This window comes from Ostrinia nubilalis, chromosome 14 (genome assembly GCF_963855985.1).
Source record: "Ostrinia nubilalis chromosome 14, ilOstNubi1.1, whole genome shotgun sequence".
Taxonomy (NCBI): domain Eukaryota; kingdom Metazoa; phylum Arthropoda; class Insecta; order Lepidoptera; family Crambidae; genus Ostrinia; species Ostrinia nubilalis.
This window is the reverse complement of record NC_087101.1, coordinates 11,576,715-11,591,517: the sequence shown is the minus strand read 5'-3', so window position 1 is coordinate 11,591,517 and position 14,803 is coordinate 11,576,715. Positions and strand designations below refer to the sequence as shown.

The following is a 14,803-nucleotide window of genomic DNA, read 5'->3' as shown; positions in this document are numbered from 1 at the left end:
TTGTCGCAGACTATAAATCCTACTAATATTATAAAGGTCAAAGTTTGTGTGGATGTTTGTTACTCTTTCACGCAAAAACTACTGAACGGATTTGGTTGAAACTTTACAGTATTATTATTGTATCCTTTGATACCCTATTATGTTAATCTGCATAATAGGGTATAATTTATGCCAATCTGTGGCACTAAATTTCATGCGGGTGAAGCCGCGGGCAAAAGCTATTTATAAAATATAAATGGTACCTAATTAATTTATAAAATATAAACGCTGTTTACAATAAAAATGATGATTACCTGTAATTGCGTAACACTAGACAGCCATTAACAAAATGAATCATATTTACCGTATTTGCATGTTTATAAGAAACTAGCTGACCCGGCGAACTTCGTACCGCCAGTAAAAATCCGGTTTTAGCCTATCTTCATTAGGGAAAATGAAGGATTCTAATTGTGAAATAATTTTTCAAATTGGTCCAGTACTTAGTTTCGGAGCCTGTTCAATATAAACAAACAAACAATCATATGTCCCCTTATAAGTAAAATTTGTGTAGAAAAAAATATACTACGATTTTCTTTAACTTGCGTAAAACTACAAAAGACCTACTTAACAGTACAATTTTCCATAATAAATTATGGTATTAACAAGTAATTATCAGTTTCCAAAAAGTGAATAATGTACTGCAAGTTTCTAAGAAAAAAAAAGACGACAATAAAATTTACCCTAATAGATTTATAAATTATTTGTTTATACAACAACTACGATTTTCTTTGACTCAAGTAAAACTATACAGCCATTAACAAAGAAATTCACAATAAGTACATTCTTGAGGCAAAAATAACAAAAAACTTTAGTTGAAAAAACTATACACTGGGCCGGAATCTGAAACAATATGAATTACATTATTATGATTCTTATTACAAATCATAACAGACTGAAGAAGCTGTTTATAATAATAGAAAAAGAACTCAAATTGGCGACTTGTATCCACTGTGTGCACGTGATGTCTGTCGACGCTTATTCCATTCATATTAAACCAGATTAAATTTGGTGTAACATTTACAATATTATTAAGGATAATACCAATAATACTACTACATACTGGGTGATTCTTTTAGGTGTTGCCATTTTTTTATCATTAGACTCACTCAGAATTATTAGTAACTTAATCGATTTACGTAAAGAGCAGATTTTTTTATTTATTTCATAATTTATTATTATCAAAACCAGCATGCGTGAACTTATCCATGAAATCACAGTCATTATGGCGCACGAAAATAAACCTTATAGCCTTTACAACTTAAGGTATAAAATATGCACACGCGCATTATCAACAGATTATAGCGCAGTAGCGTAGTCAATACTGCGTTACCGCAACATATTTATGAACAGCTTATGATTACATTTGTCTGAATTTGTTTTAGATTTGTATGATCGTTAAAACACTTACAATATTTTTTAAAATTGGCACTGTGCTTATATTTATGAACTCGACTGTACATAATTTATATTTAAATGATATTATTGAGCGTTTGTCAAACCTACCAAATTTGGTGCTGTATGATTGGGGCAGTTTTTTCACTCAATACCTTCATTTTCTTGATCGTTGCGCAATAGCTCATACGCTTTCGGGCTCCGTTTTAAAAAAAACAAAGAGTCCACCTTTTGTTTGTATGTACCGCCTCTTGACTTACTTCACTGCAACAGTTAACTACTTTACTACAACAGTCCTCCATCTCGTTCGGTCTTGAGCTTCTCGCTTGATCTCGCTCCAGGTTTTGCCGATCTTCTTCGCCTCGTCCGCTACAGTGCGCCGCCAAGTTTGCCTGGGTCGACCACGTTTGCGTTTTCCTTGGGGATTCCAATCCAGAGCCTGCTTAGGGATGTGATCGGGGTCCCTTCGGAGTGTGGCCAATCCAGTTCCACCTGCGGCGCTTGATCTGCTGGTCGATCGGAATTTCGTGGCAGCGTTCCAATAGCTCGACGTTGGAGATTTTCTCGGGCCAGTATATGCCGAGAATTCGGCGAAGGCAGCGGTTGATGAAGACCTGCAGCTGGTGCGAGATAACCTTGGTGACCTTCCACGTTTCACACCCATAGAGCAGAACGGATTTAACGTTGGACCCGAATATTTTGATCTTGACCCTTCGGGTCAATAAATTTTCCGTGACTGCCATATGGGGCGAAGTTGTGCGAAGGTAGCTCTGGCCTTGGCAATGCGCAAAGTGATGTCCTCTTCGGTACCTCCAGTTTCTGACACGACGCTCCCGAGTTAGGTGAAATTGTGGACTCGTGCCACATCCTCTGCACCAATCCGTAATGGCGTGCAATTTCTCACACCAGATCGCATCTCTTGGGTCTTCCGGCAGTTAATTTTGAGCCCTGTGATACCCGCTTCTCGATGTAGGTCATCAAGTTTGGACTGCATATCGCGATGCGTGTGGCTCAGCAAACAGAGGTCATCGACATAATCTAAGTCTTCTAAGACTCCGATTATACCCCACTCTATTCCACGCCATTGGTCTTGAAATGCGCGATTCATGACTCCATCCAAGACAGTACTGCCTCTGCTTGATGAGTTTATTTGCAAGCTGAACCTGAAATAATTAATAACAATAGTATAATACATGTATTAATCATATTATAAACGCTTTCTTTTAAAATTAATTATCTACTTTGAAAAAAGCATCAAAATGAGACTGAAATACTTAATATTAATAATTGTAGAAGAATACTAGCGGCCGCCCGCTACTTCGTACGCGTGGATCCCGTTTTTCCCGCTAATTCCCGTTCCCGTGGGAATTTCGAGAATTCCTTTCTTAGTGCACCTCTACGATACCTAAGCTACGTCCCTTCCAAATTTCAAGTGCCTACGTTTAGACGTTTAGGCTGTGCGTTGATATGTCAGTCAGTCAGTTTCTCCTTTTATGTAATTAGATTTGAAATTTAATAAATTAAATACATTATTATGATACCTTAGGACGCAGCAATAATATTATCCATAATGTGGCTCTGATGTAGATGGCAGGATACAGTTTCTGAAATATTTTAATAAAACATAATTAAAATTTATTACATAATTAAAAAATTAGCATAAAATAAACCTATAAAATTAATTAAGTATGATGGTATAACCTGTGGTATAACTATCTAAAATTAATTAAAAAAGATAGTTTTGTAAGATAGAATACTGCAACCTTTACTAAATATAAAGTATATTGGAAAAATCCTGTAAAACTTAATGTACAATTAATTATCAAACAAAACAATATAATTTAAATAACTTAAGAAAGTTTTCTTTGCAGAACAAATTTAAATGTTCATCATAATAAATACTGCTTACAAAACATTACAAAAGAAAAATTACTATCACAAAAAATCTGTTTAAATTACATATTGAAATTATAAATTATGTTCGAAGAATATTGTAGGTGAATTTCAATTTAAAAGTACTTAGGTATATTTACAACTGAGTTGAACACAGCATTATCTAGCAACAACATTGAATTGAAGTTATCTCTATTAGCAGCTAGAAAGAAAAAAAAATTAACAATCATCTATTGCAACATTCTGTATTTAAATCTTAAATGTTAAAATTAATGTTTCAATTTTTAGTGGTAAGTTACTGTGTTAATAAAATAATTTATGTAGGGTGCCTAATCCAAACAAATAGAATAAGGATAATTTGTTTTACTGATATGTAGTAAAATATCTCTTTCTATTTTAGTTTTATTAACTACGTAGATTGATCATCAAATAAAAGTAATGCTTATTAAGAACATTGTTTACTTTTTTAGTCAAATTAAAAAATTAAAATATCTTTATTCGTATAGACTAATTAAATTAGTACTTGCAAAACACTTTATGGTTGAATCTAGGTATATACTTTAACTTACTGGATGAACTGATCAGCAACAGCTTGGATGGTCGCCGAGATGTTATTATTATCTTCATGGATGAATAAAAAATAGGACATCCATTCATCATAACCAATAGATTGTTTTGGATTTATTTATCCTCAAAATGTAATTGGCAGACCTGAAACAAAAATCAGTCAGTTCAGTCCTAAAGAAATTGCAGCAAACTTTATAGCAATTTGGAAGGTTGTTTAATAACCTAAAATCACTTGCCTTTCTTTGACGAAGTTGCTCCTTTGTCATAGATCCTGATAAAGGATTTGCAGGCAGGAAGTACTGCATCTTGGTGTGTGTGTGGGTGGAATGAAATCAGTGTTGCCAGTCGGGTCTTGTCAGAAATAACCAGAAATATAAAAAAAAGTAACCTTCATACGGGGGGGGGGGGGGGGGGGGGGGGGGGTGCGGAGCGATTGTGTAAGGTTGTTCATGCATGGAAAATGAATACAATTGATCATCAATCGTTTACCTAAATTCGAAATTTTGACCATTCCATGACTGAAAAGTGACCGGTCGTATAAAAACGTTTCATGGATTTGCGTTTTATTATCGAAAAACATTCACTAAAACTCATTTTTTTAAACAAATAATAAATCAAATTCATGTTTAAATGCAGTTTGACATGATTTTTAAATTGTCACTCTATTAATATTTTTTACTGAATAACTTGTAAAAGTTAATTCTACAATTTCTGAAAAATCACCTAAAAGTAACCTTTTCATTAGTGTAACCTAAAAGTAACCAATGCAGTTCAAAAGTAACCTTCTGGCAACACTGAATGAAATTTTAGAACTATAAACATCATAACAAACTTTGTTTTGTGCGATTTGGTTGGCTTCTGGTTTCACGACGATAGCCGAGAGTCGACCCGAAGTGCGCCGAACGATGACGTAAGAGGATGCAGCGAGCGAGTGAAGAAAAAATAATATCGAGTACCTACCTGGGTTCCGCACTTGTGCTTAGGGATCATTTTTACTCTTGGTTGCTCGTCGCTTACAAAAAAAATTACAAGTGTGCCCTTGCATCACATACTTTAGTAGGTACTTAACCATCTGTAAGTTTGTTGTAAAAATATCTGTATAATTTAATAATTTGTAAATAAAGTCCTTTGTAAGTCAATTTATTGATATTTTGACGTAGGTACCTGACTGATGCGACAGTGTTGGGCGTATTTAATTAAATAGGTAACCTACCTAATAATTTTAATAAACATAAATTTATACAGTTAACTAAACTAAGTAGTTTCTGATAAGTTTAAGATAACCAGTGATCGGTCGGATGCATAAATTTACCTAAAGTTGAGGTATTGACTTTTGTATTGAAAAAATATTTCGCAATATAAATCGGATGTAGTGTAGGTATATTTACTTATTTAAATTTTGAAAAATCTTTTAAGAAGCCGCTTCCAAGATTTCTTAGCAAAAAATTGACTTTAGGTAGGTAAATAAATATGCATCCGATTATCCGATCACTGAAGATTACAAACAATGCATGCAAATTGTTTTACTGCATAACCCTTACACTCACACATGCAACAAAGGAATGTAACGCTTTAAATGAATGGACTTTTGGGAATCCCCCAGCATAAAGTCGCTCACCAATAATAAAGCTGGATTCACTTCGCTAGCATGTTTCGTGTCGTGTGTGATATGTGATGATTTCCTCGTATATTAATTGAATACGAAAGGTTTAAATTTAAATAATTAAATATTGTCTTTATCTTTATTAGCAAAATATAATTTACTAATAAGCCCGTGGGTTTACCCGCGTATCTATTATTATTATCGTTTAATTAATAATTACCTAATTAATACTATTTACTGTACCTACAGTGTGCATGTTATGAATCATATGTTCATTAAATAATATGATAAACGGACCAGATTATCAGTAATAAAGTCCATTCAGCGTAAGACAGTTCATTTAGTGAGGCGCTCCTTTTAAACCTAATCGATATTTTTTAGAATCGAGAATATTTTCTTAAGAAATATAATCGACTTTTTATTTTTTTGATTTTTATTTTAATATGTATTGATCAAATTCAAATTCAACATTTTTATTGCATATTAAGTGTTTACAATTGGGTCTTAATCTAAACAATGAGCTTATAACTTAATAATAACCCGTTAATGGGTATTGCAATATTAGTGGTGAGAGAGGACTAGTCTAAACTTAGGTCTAGAAACTTACATTATGAGATACTTATCTTAAAAGTGTTTGTTTACTATTAAAGAATTCATCTACTTAATGTGTAAAAGCAGTTGGGAATTAAATATTTTTTTAATTGGTTCTTGAAAATTTTGAATTTAGTTTGGTTTTTTATCTCTATAGGTATTTTATTATAAATTTTTACCGACATAAATAGTGGGCTGCATCAAAATTATATCCACGAATTTTAATTATATGGATATGGAATAAACGTTGTTACACAATAAATCACAAATAATTAAATATTATGCATTTTATTCTATAAAAACAACAAATAACAATAACAAACAACTCGCGTAGAAATCGCTTAAAACACAACCGGCCATACAAGGAGGCAAACGCACACGTGCTGACTGACCTTTGACCTGCCTGAGAGTAGGCTTGTTTTTACTCGGACACTGAACGGATCGCTCCGAACTAGTACAATCGGTCAAATGTACTAGTTCGGTCTTCTAGTACTATTAGTTCATTTTAGTACACTGATTCTATTAGGTAGATCGAACGAAAAAGTCTTTATTCCTATGTTTTTATGGTCCAATATCGAAAAATACTCGTAACAGAGTTACAGAGCCATAGCCATCTCACTCGCGCTCACATGTCACTAATCTCACGTCTCATTCTAGCACTATTAGTTCATTTCAGTACATCGATTTTTTAATCAGATCGGACGAAAAACGTCTTTATTACTATCACCTTATAGTACAATGTCGCAAAATACTCGCAACACACTCACAGAGCCGAATCCATCTCGCTCGCGCGCGCTTGTCACCAATTTCACGTCTCCTTCACACTTATTCATTCGTGATCGGCTGTACTAAAGTGAACTAAAAGACCGATTTGAACTACCAAAAAGGAATAGTTCGTTCTCGTTCACTTAAAGGAATTGCTTCCTATTAGTACATAGTACATGTAGGTACTACACAAGCCTACCTGAGAGGATAATTGTGATTCGATGGTGAGATGACCACCATACCGATTATTGATTGGTTGCGATTGTTCTTGTCCATCCCTATGAGCAAAAGTTCCGATTGACGCATTATGCATTTCATGTAATTATTTTTTCACAAATTTTAATAAAAAGTAAACTAATTATAGCCTGACCAGGAACATAAAAACCCTCGCCATGTTGCGGAAAACTAATGGTACTAATTTCTTTTAATGGCAACAGTAACTGAAAACTTCATTGACATGTCACCTTGCATGTCAGTCTATTGCTGTCAAAGTGTAAACAAACTTTATTTTAAATGTGCGCAATTGATTTTGTGAATTAAATTGCTAAAATCTTTTTATAGTCGTGAAAGAAAAGTGGTTTACAATGTGTTAAAGTATTTATCGAAGAGAAATACTAAGGGTTCGGACAATATTTTCATTGAATAATGTTTCCGACAAAGGTTGTCAAATTGACTGACATGTTTATCGTATAGTACAGTCCACTATGAAAATTAGCTGCGGTTTGTTTCAAATACCTATTTTAAAGTTTTTTGTCACTTTCTAAGTGTTGAATTTTATGGAATTAGAAAAGAAGTACCGAGTTTGAAGCGTTCATGAGCAGACATTGCAGTTGAATATTCAAGTTCTGAATTTGATTATTGATGAATAATAAAATAAATTCTACTAACTCGATTGATGGTTTCATTTAATTTATTTAAACCAGGTTACCTATAATAATATTTTTTCGTTAATTTATGAAAATATCAAATTAGCCCGTAATCCTGAATCCTGATACATAAAGTTAGCCTATTAATTTAACACAGGTACGACTGTACTCAGTGTTGCACTATCAAATGCAATTGACGCGCCTCTATGCCAGGGTTTTTATGTTCCTGGTCAGGCTATAATAAGTATTTGAAATTCTTGTTTAGGTTAATTGAGAAAGATTATTTATTAATTGTTATTTTGGAAGGATGAAAGCACAAAAAAGTGATTGATTTTTACACCTCAATATTTTTATTTTTAGGAAGTTGGATTCATGAAACGAAATATTTGAACTGTCTAAATCACCATCATAAGCTGAACGAACCTTTCAGTAATGATATTTTAAATCTTCCAACATAGGTACAAAGAAGAACGGTCATCTGTGACCCAGACCCGACAGAAACGAGACATAGCCATTGAGTTAGTTAATACGTTACTTCAATAGACATAGCTCAGTTTCTTTGTTAGTTCTTAAATAGTTAAATTTACATATTTTTTATATTCGAAATATTATGTTTAACACCAAAATAATGCCCAATGTTTTTGTTCAGGCGTTACACAAAAACTAATACAAAATGCCTATTTATCTCCAAAATTCGTGATCACTTATCGTCTCCACCCTGTATAACCCAGCTCTATCTCCAGGTCACCTAGATACATTCCATAGCAACTGTATAGACATTTAGGTAGATAAATAGGCATTTTGTATTAGTTTTTGTGCAACGCCTGAACAAAAACATAGGGCAATATTTTGTTGTTAGCCAGACAAAAAAACTGAGGTAACTATGTCTCGTTTCTGTCGGATCTGGGTTTTTTTTCTATGGGAAGTGACCGTTCTTCTTTTATTGTATATCATTATCACATTAGCTTTTGCCCGCGCCTTCACCCGTCACAGATCATCATATTATTATAGCCTATATGTTATAAACAATAATACTGTGAAGTTTTATCAAAGACCGTTCAGTAGTTTTTGCCTGAAAGAGTAACAAACATGTTAACACCAGACATCCATACAAACTTTCGCATTTTTAATATTAGTAAGAAGTAAAATCATTGTTAACTGTCATTCTTTCATTCTAACAACCACATTTTGTCAGTAGAGTAATAAGTAATTTAATAATTATAAATTCAATTGATGTCATTAATTAAATAGTGTCTGTTTTGCTTTCGTTCGTTCGTTCGTCTCAGCCGAATGACGTCCACTGCTGAACAAAGGCCTCCCCCAAGGATTTCCACAAAGACCGGTACTGCGCCGCCCGCATCCAGGCACTTCCCACGACCTTCACCAGATCGTCCGTCCACCTAGTGGGAGACCTGCCCACACTACGTCTTCATGTTTCGCTTTCATTGTTTATGTCTCGTTTACGTGTGAACATTGTACCATGTCTTATTTTTTCTTACAAAGGGGTGGACGTAAGAACACAAAATTGGGCAAAGTTAAAATAAATACTTTGAAAACCGCCTCTGTGGTCTAGTGGTAAGACCACCTGCTTCAGACGCAGAGGTCCCGGGTTCGATTCCCAGTGGGGGCAGATTTTTCTGTTCGGTTTGGTTGGTGGTAGGGCTTGTTTTAAGTCCACCTGGCTAAGCTACCACCATCTTACCTAAGTCTGTCACTATAACAATAATGTTAACAGCATTGTTGTGTTCCGGCAGTTAGAGGTAAGATAGCCAGTTCCTCCGTGGTTGAGGATTCCGAGTGAAGCTCGCTTCCACCTTACCATCAGGTGAGATACAGGCCAAGAGCGTCCTCGTTGTAGATAAAAAGAAAAACCGCGAGCAACCGCACGAGTGCCGACTTTTGCACGGATCCGTTATAGCGACACTTTATTTTTTGGTTTTCAGGAGATAGAAAAAAATACGTACCTACCTAAAGGGTACAAAAGGAATATTACTTGCGCATATAGCAGCTATTTTCACAAAGTTTGATTGCTATCTAAAAAGAAATATCCACGCGAAATATTTTAAGCATATTGTATGTAGAGTTTGTAGAGGTATTGTCACTTCACCCATTGGACCCTCGCCTCCCGGGAATTCCCCGCTTGTGTAGGTACTAGTCGTCAAACATGTACCTATTATTTTTTTCCTTTAGATTCTTACGTAATAAAATATTAAACAGGGTGGGGAGGGGCTCGGTGTATTCTTATTTTTTCTTATAATAGGGGGGAGGGGGTCAACAACTAGCGAAAATAGTCTTACGTAAATAAATTATTGGCCCCTACTTATTCAGGATTCAGGGGTTAATCAACTCAGAGCGAATGTAGACTGTTATTAAAATAACTAATATTTTAATACACAATTTTATTTTTTTAACTGTAAACCAAGGAATATTACAAAGTAGTACTAATAATACAAGAAACTATAATAACTATATTATAGGCCAGAATTTCGCGTAGCACCGCGCAGAATTTTCCCTCCTATCGCACTGCAATAAAATTTTTTGTTACATTAATATTATACAGGGTGGAAACGATAAATAAGTAATCTCACTCGATTTATTGTAAATATTTCTAAACTAAGTAGGTATACAAGATATCGAAAAACTGAATATTGATCCTGTAAGTGCTTCACGAGTTCTATCAAACGGTATCGGTTACAGAATAAACTGGATCTATCAGAAAACTTTATGTTTCCAGCTTCAATACCTACTAAATGTACATGCCAGCTACATATTATTAAAAGTGTATTTTTTTAATGAAATAAACTCTTGAAATAAACTCGTAAATTGCATTCTTCAATTGAAAATATTGATGGAAAACATTGATTTTAGGCTTGACTTCATTATCAAGAGATAAGTGTCATAACTGTGGATGTGGTTGTAGTAAATATAATTTTTGGATAGATCCAGCTAATTCTGTAATTTATTATTGACACCGTTTGATAGAGCTTGTGAGACACTTTCAGGATCAGTAACCAGTTTTTCGATATCTTGTTACCCTACTTAGTTAGAAATAATCGAGTGAGGTATATTATCGTTTCTACCATGTAGAGTCACCGTCGTTAACATTAAATTAACTATAATAGGTACTATAAATTCACGTAGTTTTGAAAATTTAAAAAATAAATATTAAAAATTAATGTAAGTACAAAACTTATAACTTATTATGATAGACGGCTGAACATTAATTAACTACGTACCGTTAAATTGTAAAAACTTAGTCGTCACTGAGGTGAGGTGGGATTCGACATCGAATTCCTCAGCCTCCTAACCAAGAAGACAAGTATGAGAACATAGAGAACTGAAACAAGTCATTCAAAATTAAGTATCATTTCAGCCGTAGAACGTCAACTGCTGAACATAGGCCTCCCCCAATGACTTCCACAAAAGCCGGTTGGTAGCGGCCCGCATTAATATTTTTTTCATACTAGGGGGTCGTGGAAGTGGACGGGACACCTAATGAGGGAAAAGAAAGAGAAATGGACAAGAGCCGTAACGGAATGGTATCCCCGTGAAGGAAAAAGAAGCAGAGGCAGACAAGCAAAAAGATGGGAGGATGATATCCGCGAATTAGCAGGGCCATTATGGCCACAAATGGCTAGAAACAGAGAAGCATGGAGATCATTGGAGGAGGCCTATGTCCAAGGACAAACTGGAGATGAGTGCAACTAAATTGTAAAATGAAATGTTAATGTTAAAAAATACCTTGTAATTCAGTAGGTAATAAAGGCTTATATTATTATTATATTATTAGGGGGTCGTGTCATAAAAAAGGTTGAAAAACACTGGTGTAGGCAAATTAAATCAAACTCCAAACCTAGTAAAGTAACCACTTTTTTACTGAAACTCAAGAAAAGTGGAGCGATAATCATCTATCATTCATTTTAATATCAGCCATCACAACATGACTAGAATCTCAGATCATAGAAGAAACAAAGATTTGTTTTAACTACTACGACACAGGCTATGTACAAACTGCTCAAAATCATAAAAATACTCACCGGTTATTATCAAAGCCGATATTGCCATAATTATTTGGCCTTGAACGAACATCAAAATTGCACCAAGACACAAAAAAATCGTCAACACTATGCCAAATATATAGTAACACGTGACAAATATTTTCTTTCCCTGAAATCAGAGAAAAGGATGATGGGCATATTGGGCGTTAAACCAACAGAAACAAAAAGTGTACTAAATTAAAACTTAATACTAGTACTTTATTTAATTTTCATAGTATGACAACAATCCTGAAATACGCGGGGATACGGAGATAGAGGTCATTAAATATGCAACCAGATTGACCAGGCTGGCTGGTCCGTGTGTGTAGTCCGTTTAATAGGAAAAACATATCGCACCATGAGAATGAAAGCGATTCATTTTAAAAAGGATAGTGCCAATCTATGCATGGAAGTTGGACCAAGTGCTGTCCAGAATCAGTATCGAATTCCATACTCCACATTTTTTAAATCAGTCGCTTTCATGCTCATGGTGCGATATGTATGAATGAAATGTTTAGATTCAGAACTCTTTCAAATTAGACGATTTTTTCGTCCATTTGCAGGACCGCACACTGAAAATTGTATTACAGCTGCGTTGAAATCTCAGATCATAGAAGGGAAGTTGAAATAGATTTTTATCAATTACTTACCAACCGAACGCAAACGCACGATTGACGTCCTGCTCAAAACGCCTAATTAGAAAGAGCCCTTATGGGGGGCTTTAGTAAGTGAAAATGGCAACATTGACTGCTCTATTAGCTGTTACCTAAAGAATTGACGATAATAATTTCGCACTGAAATTTTCAGCCTCTGTATTATTTACAGAACGTATGTGTGGTGGACACAGATATGGATGACGTTTAAAAACGGCACGCTCGTTTTCATACTTTAACCATCACGAAATCTGAATTTTCGCTGATCGCCTAACCCCTCTTAATGTTAAATTACGGAGCGGAACCGCTGCAACGCCCGCTGCGAACGCCGCAACGTCAACGCCCGTGTGGCTTAGTATGCCATTTTATGGAATTGGAATTGAATTGAACTATTAAGGCCCAGAACACACGGTGAAACGCAACTGCAACGAAACTGCAACTTCTAGTTTACTTCGTTGCAGTTGCGTTTCACCGTGTGTTCTGGGCCTAAATGTTTATCTGATTCAATTACCTTTTTAATTCCAATGATAAGTAGAATAGAGAATATAATGGCTATTACAGATACTACTATTTCCCCTATGATTTGTGGTTTGGATGCCCCGCTTGAACCATCTCCCGCGTCTTTATTGATCGGGCCGATAACCATCATTCGATATTTCTTCCTACCATGTTCTCCACCACCACCCGATCCAGACATTAATATGAAATTAGCAATTATGTCGTAAAGGGACCATATCTGAAAAAAAGTGATTGATAAACCGATTATGAATTTCGATGACAATGACCGTATACCAGAATGGATCACAACGGGCAAGTTAAATTTGTTTAGTCAAATTGACAAATAAATCTTCATAGATTGAAATTGATTAAGTATGAAAGTAATAATATAATTAAATTTTAAACTTACTATATGTACTACTCCTAAGACATAGCCCGCAATTGGCAATTCCAGATAACAACATTTTGTTCCAGTACACATCCTCAATCTGTTAAAAGAGAGGGAAAAGCAAAAGTTACAGAAAAACACCTTTAAAAAAATTTGGATCCAGATACCAAATTTTTTTTTCTTTCTTTCAAAAGTTACCGTAAAAGCTAAGCTAACGTTATACTTATACGATCAAAAAATATGTTTTTATACCTACAAATAATTGCCATTAAATGGTGTGGGGTGTATAAATAGCCACACCAAGGCAACGGGAGGAGAAAAATGCGGGGGGCGACTGGTGACTCCACCAAACAACTCAAAATTACAGCTGCATAAAATGGTAACCACCAAACTGCGGACCTGGAGAGGCACGAGAGTCGAACCGTCGAAATATTTAAGTAGGTGCGGTTTTTTCCAAGAAGAAATTCACAACAGTTTTTCATTTTATGTCCATGACAACCACTCAAAACATAAGTGCGCGGTTTTGCCGCGCGGAGGGTGCACATTGGCCAGTGAAATTGGCTCCAGCGAAGGTGCTGGTCCCGAATATACGATAAACAGATCGGCGTGAAACCAATTTATGCTGCTATTAAATAATATATTTGGAGTCTATTGAAGGAAAGGAAGTTTAAGAGAAAGAAAAAATGTTTTGGACTACTTTGGGCATAGGCCCAACCAATAATATTTGGGCAACAATTAGATATTGTTCCCATCAGCCAGAAAGTTTTGATCGTTCTATCTCATGGCAGACGAGTATATAAGGGTGGCTGCCAAAACCACGTTATTCCAAACTTTATAATGGTCCAATGTTCTTACTGGTGTTGGGTAGCACGTTCTGAGCCTCTGAAAAACTTTCAGCTTTTTAAAATAACGAAGTTCTGGCGTACAGGGAAGAGCCCTTAATGTACCTTATCACATCTGGTCAATAAAAACATAATAAGAAATTGTCTTACCAAATCTTTCTGTGCCTGTAGTCAATTAATGTTTTTATGTAAATATAAAATCAAAAACTGCGCTGAACTCTTTGAATTGAACTATCAATAAAATGTTTAATTTATTAAAATCATGTATATCGTCATGCTGTCAAAATATTATGCTCCTTGCTCTTTGATTTATGGCAGACTATGAGACTAATCAAGGAGAATTAACTATAAAAACCTACACTGAACATATTTTCTTTGCACTGAACCGTCCCAGCCCGTATCCCAGCTATGTCATTGACAGGAGGGCGCTGCTATCTATGCTGGCTTATTAGTTCCGATTATTGCCACGTTCGGCAACCTTTGTGACATTTACGGGAGGGCGCTACTGTCAATACTGGGTTGCTAGTTTTTGATTTTGTTTTATTTCAACGTCGCTATAATTGGGGCTAAAATACAGTAAGATAGAAAGCGCCCTTCTGACAGTATCATAGCTGGGACGGTTCAGTGTAGGTCATCTATAGCAAGTGTATTCGTTATTTTTGAACTTAA

General features: G+C 35.1%; 2 long non-coding RNA genes across 2 annotated transcripts; both read right to left on the bottom strand.

The window, feature by feature from the left end:
* Nucleotides 1-586: 586 nt before the first annotated feature.
* Nucleotides 587-4,018, bottom strand: LOC135077891 (uncharacterized). The gene is made up of 5 exons (XR_010258538.1): nucleotides 3,894-4,018; nucleotides 2,973-3,035; nucleotides 2,067-2,594; nucleotides 1,543-1,586; nucleotides 587-879 (listed from the first exon to the last, which is right to left on the bottom strand). It is a non-coding gene; the product is annotated as an uncharacterized LOC135077891 (long non-coding RNA).
* A 6,115-nt stretch (nucleotides 4,019-10,133) lies between these two features.
* LOC135077890 (uncharacterized) lies at nucleotides 10,134-14,517 on the bottom strand. The gene is made up of 6 exons (XR_010258537.1): nucleotides 14,285-14,517; nucleotides 13,314-13,392; nucleotides 12,918-13,142; nucleotides 11,754-11,883; nucleotides 10,953-11,053; nucleotides 10,134-10,239 (listed from the first exon to the last, which is right to left on the bottom strand). It is a non-coding gene; the product is annotated as an uncharacterized LOC135077890 (long non-coding RNA).
* Between the last annotated feature and the right edge of the window lie 286 nt (nucleotides 14,518-14,803).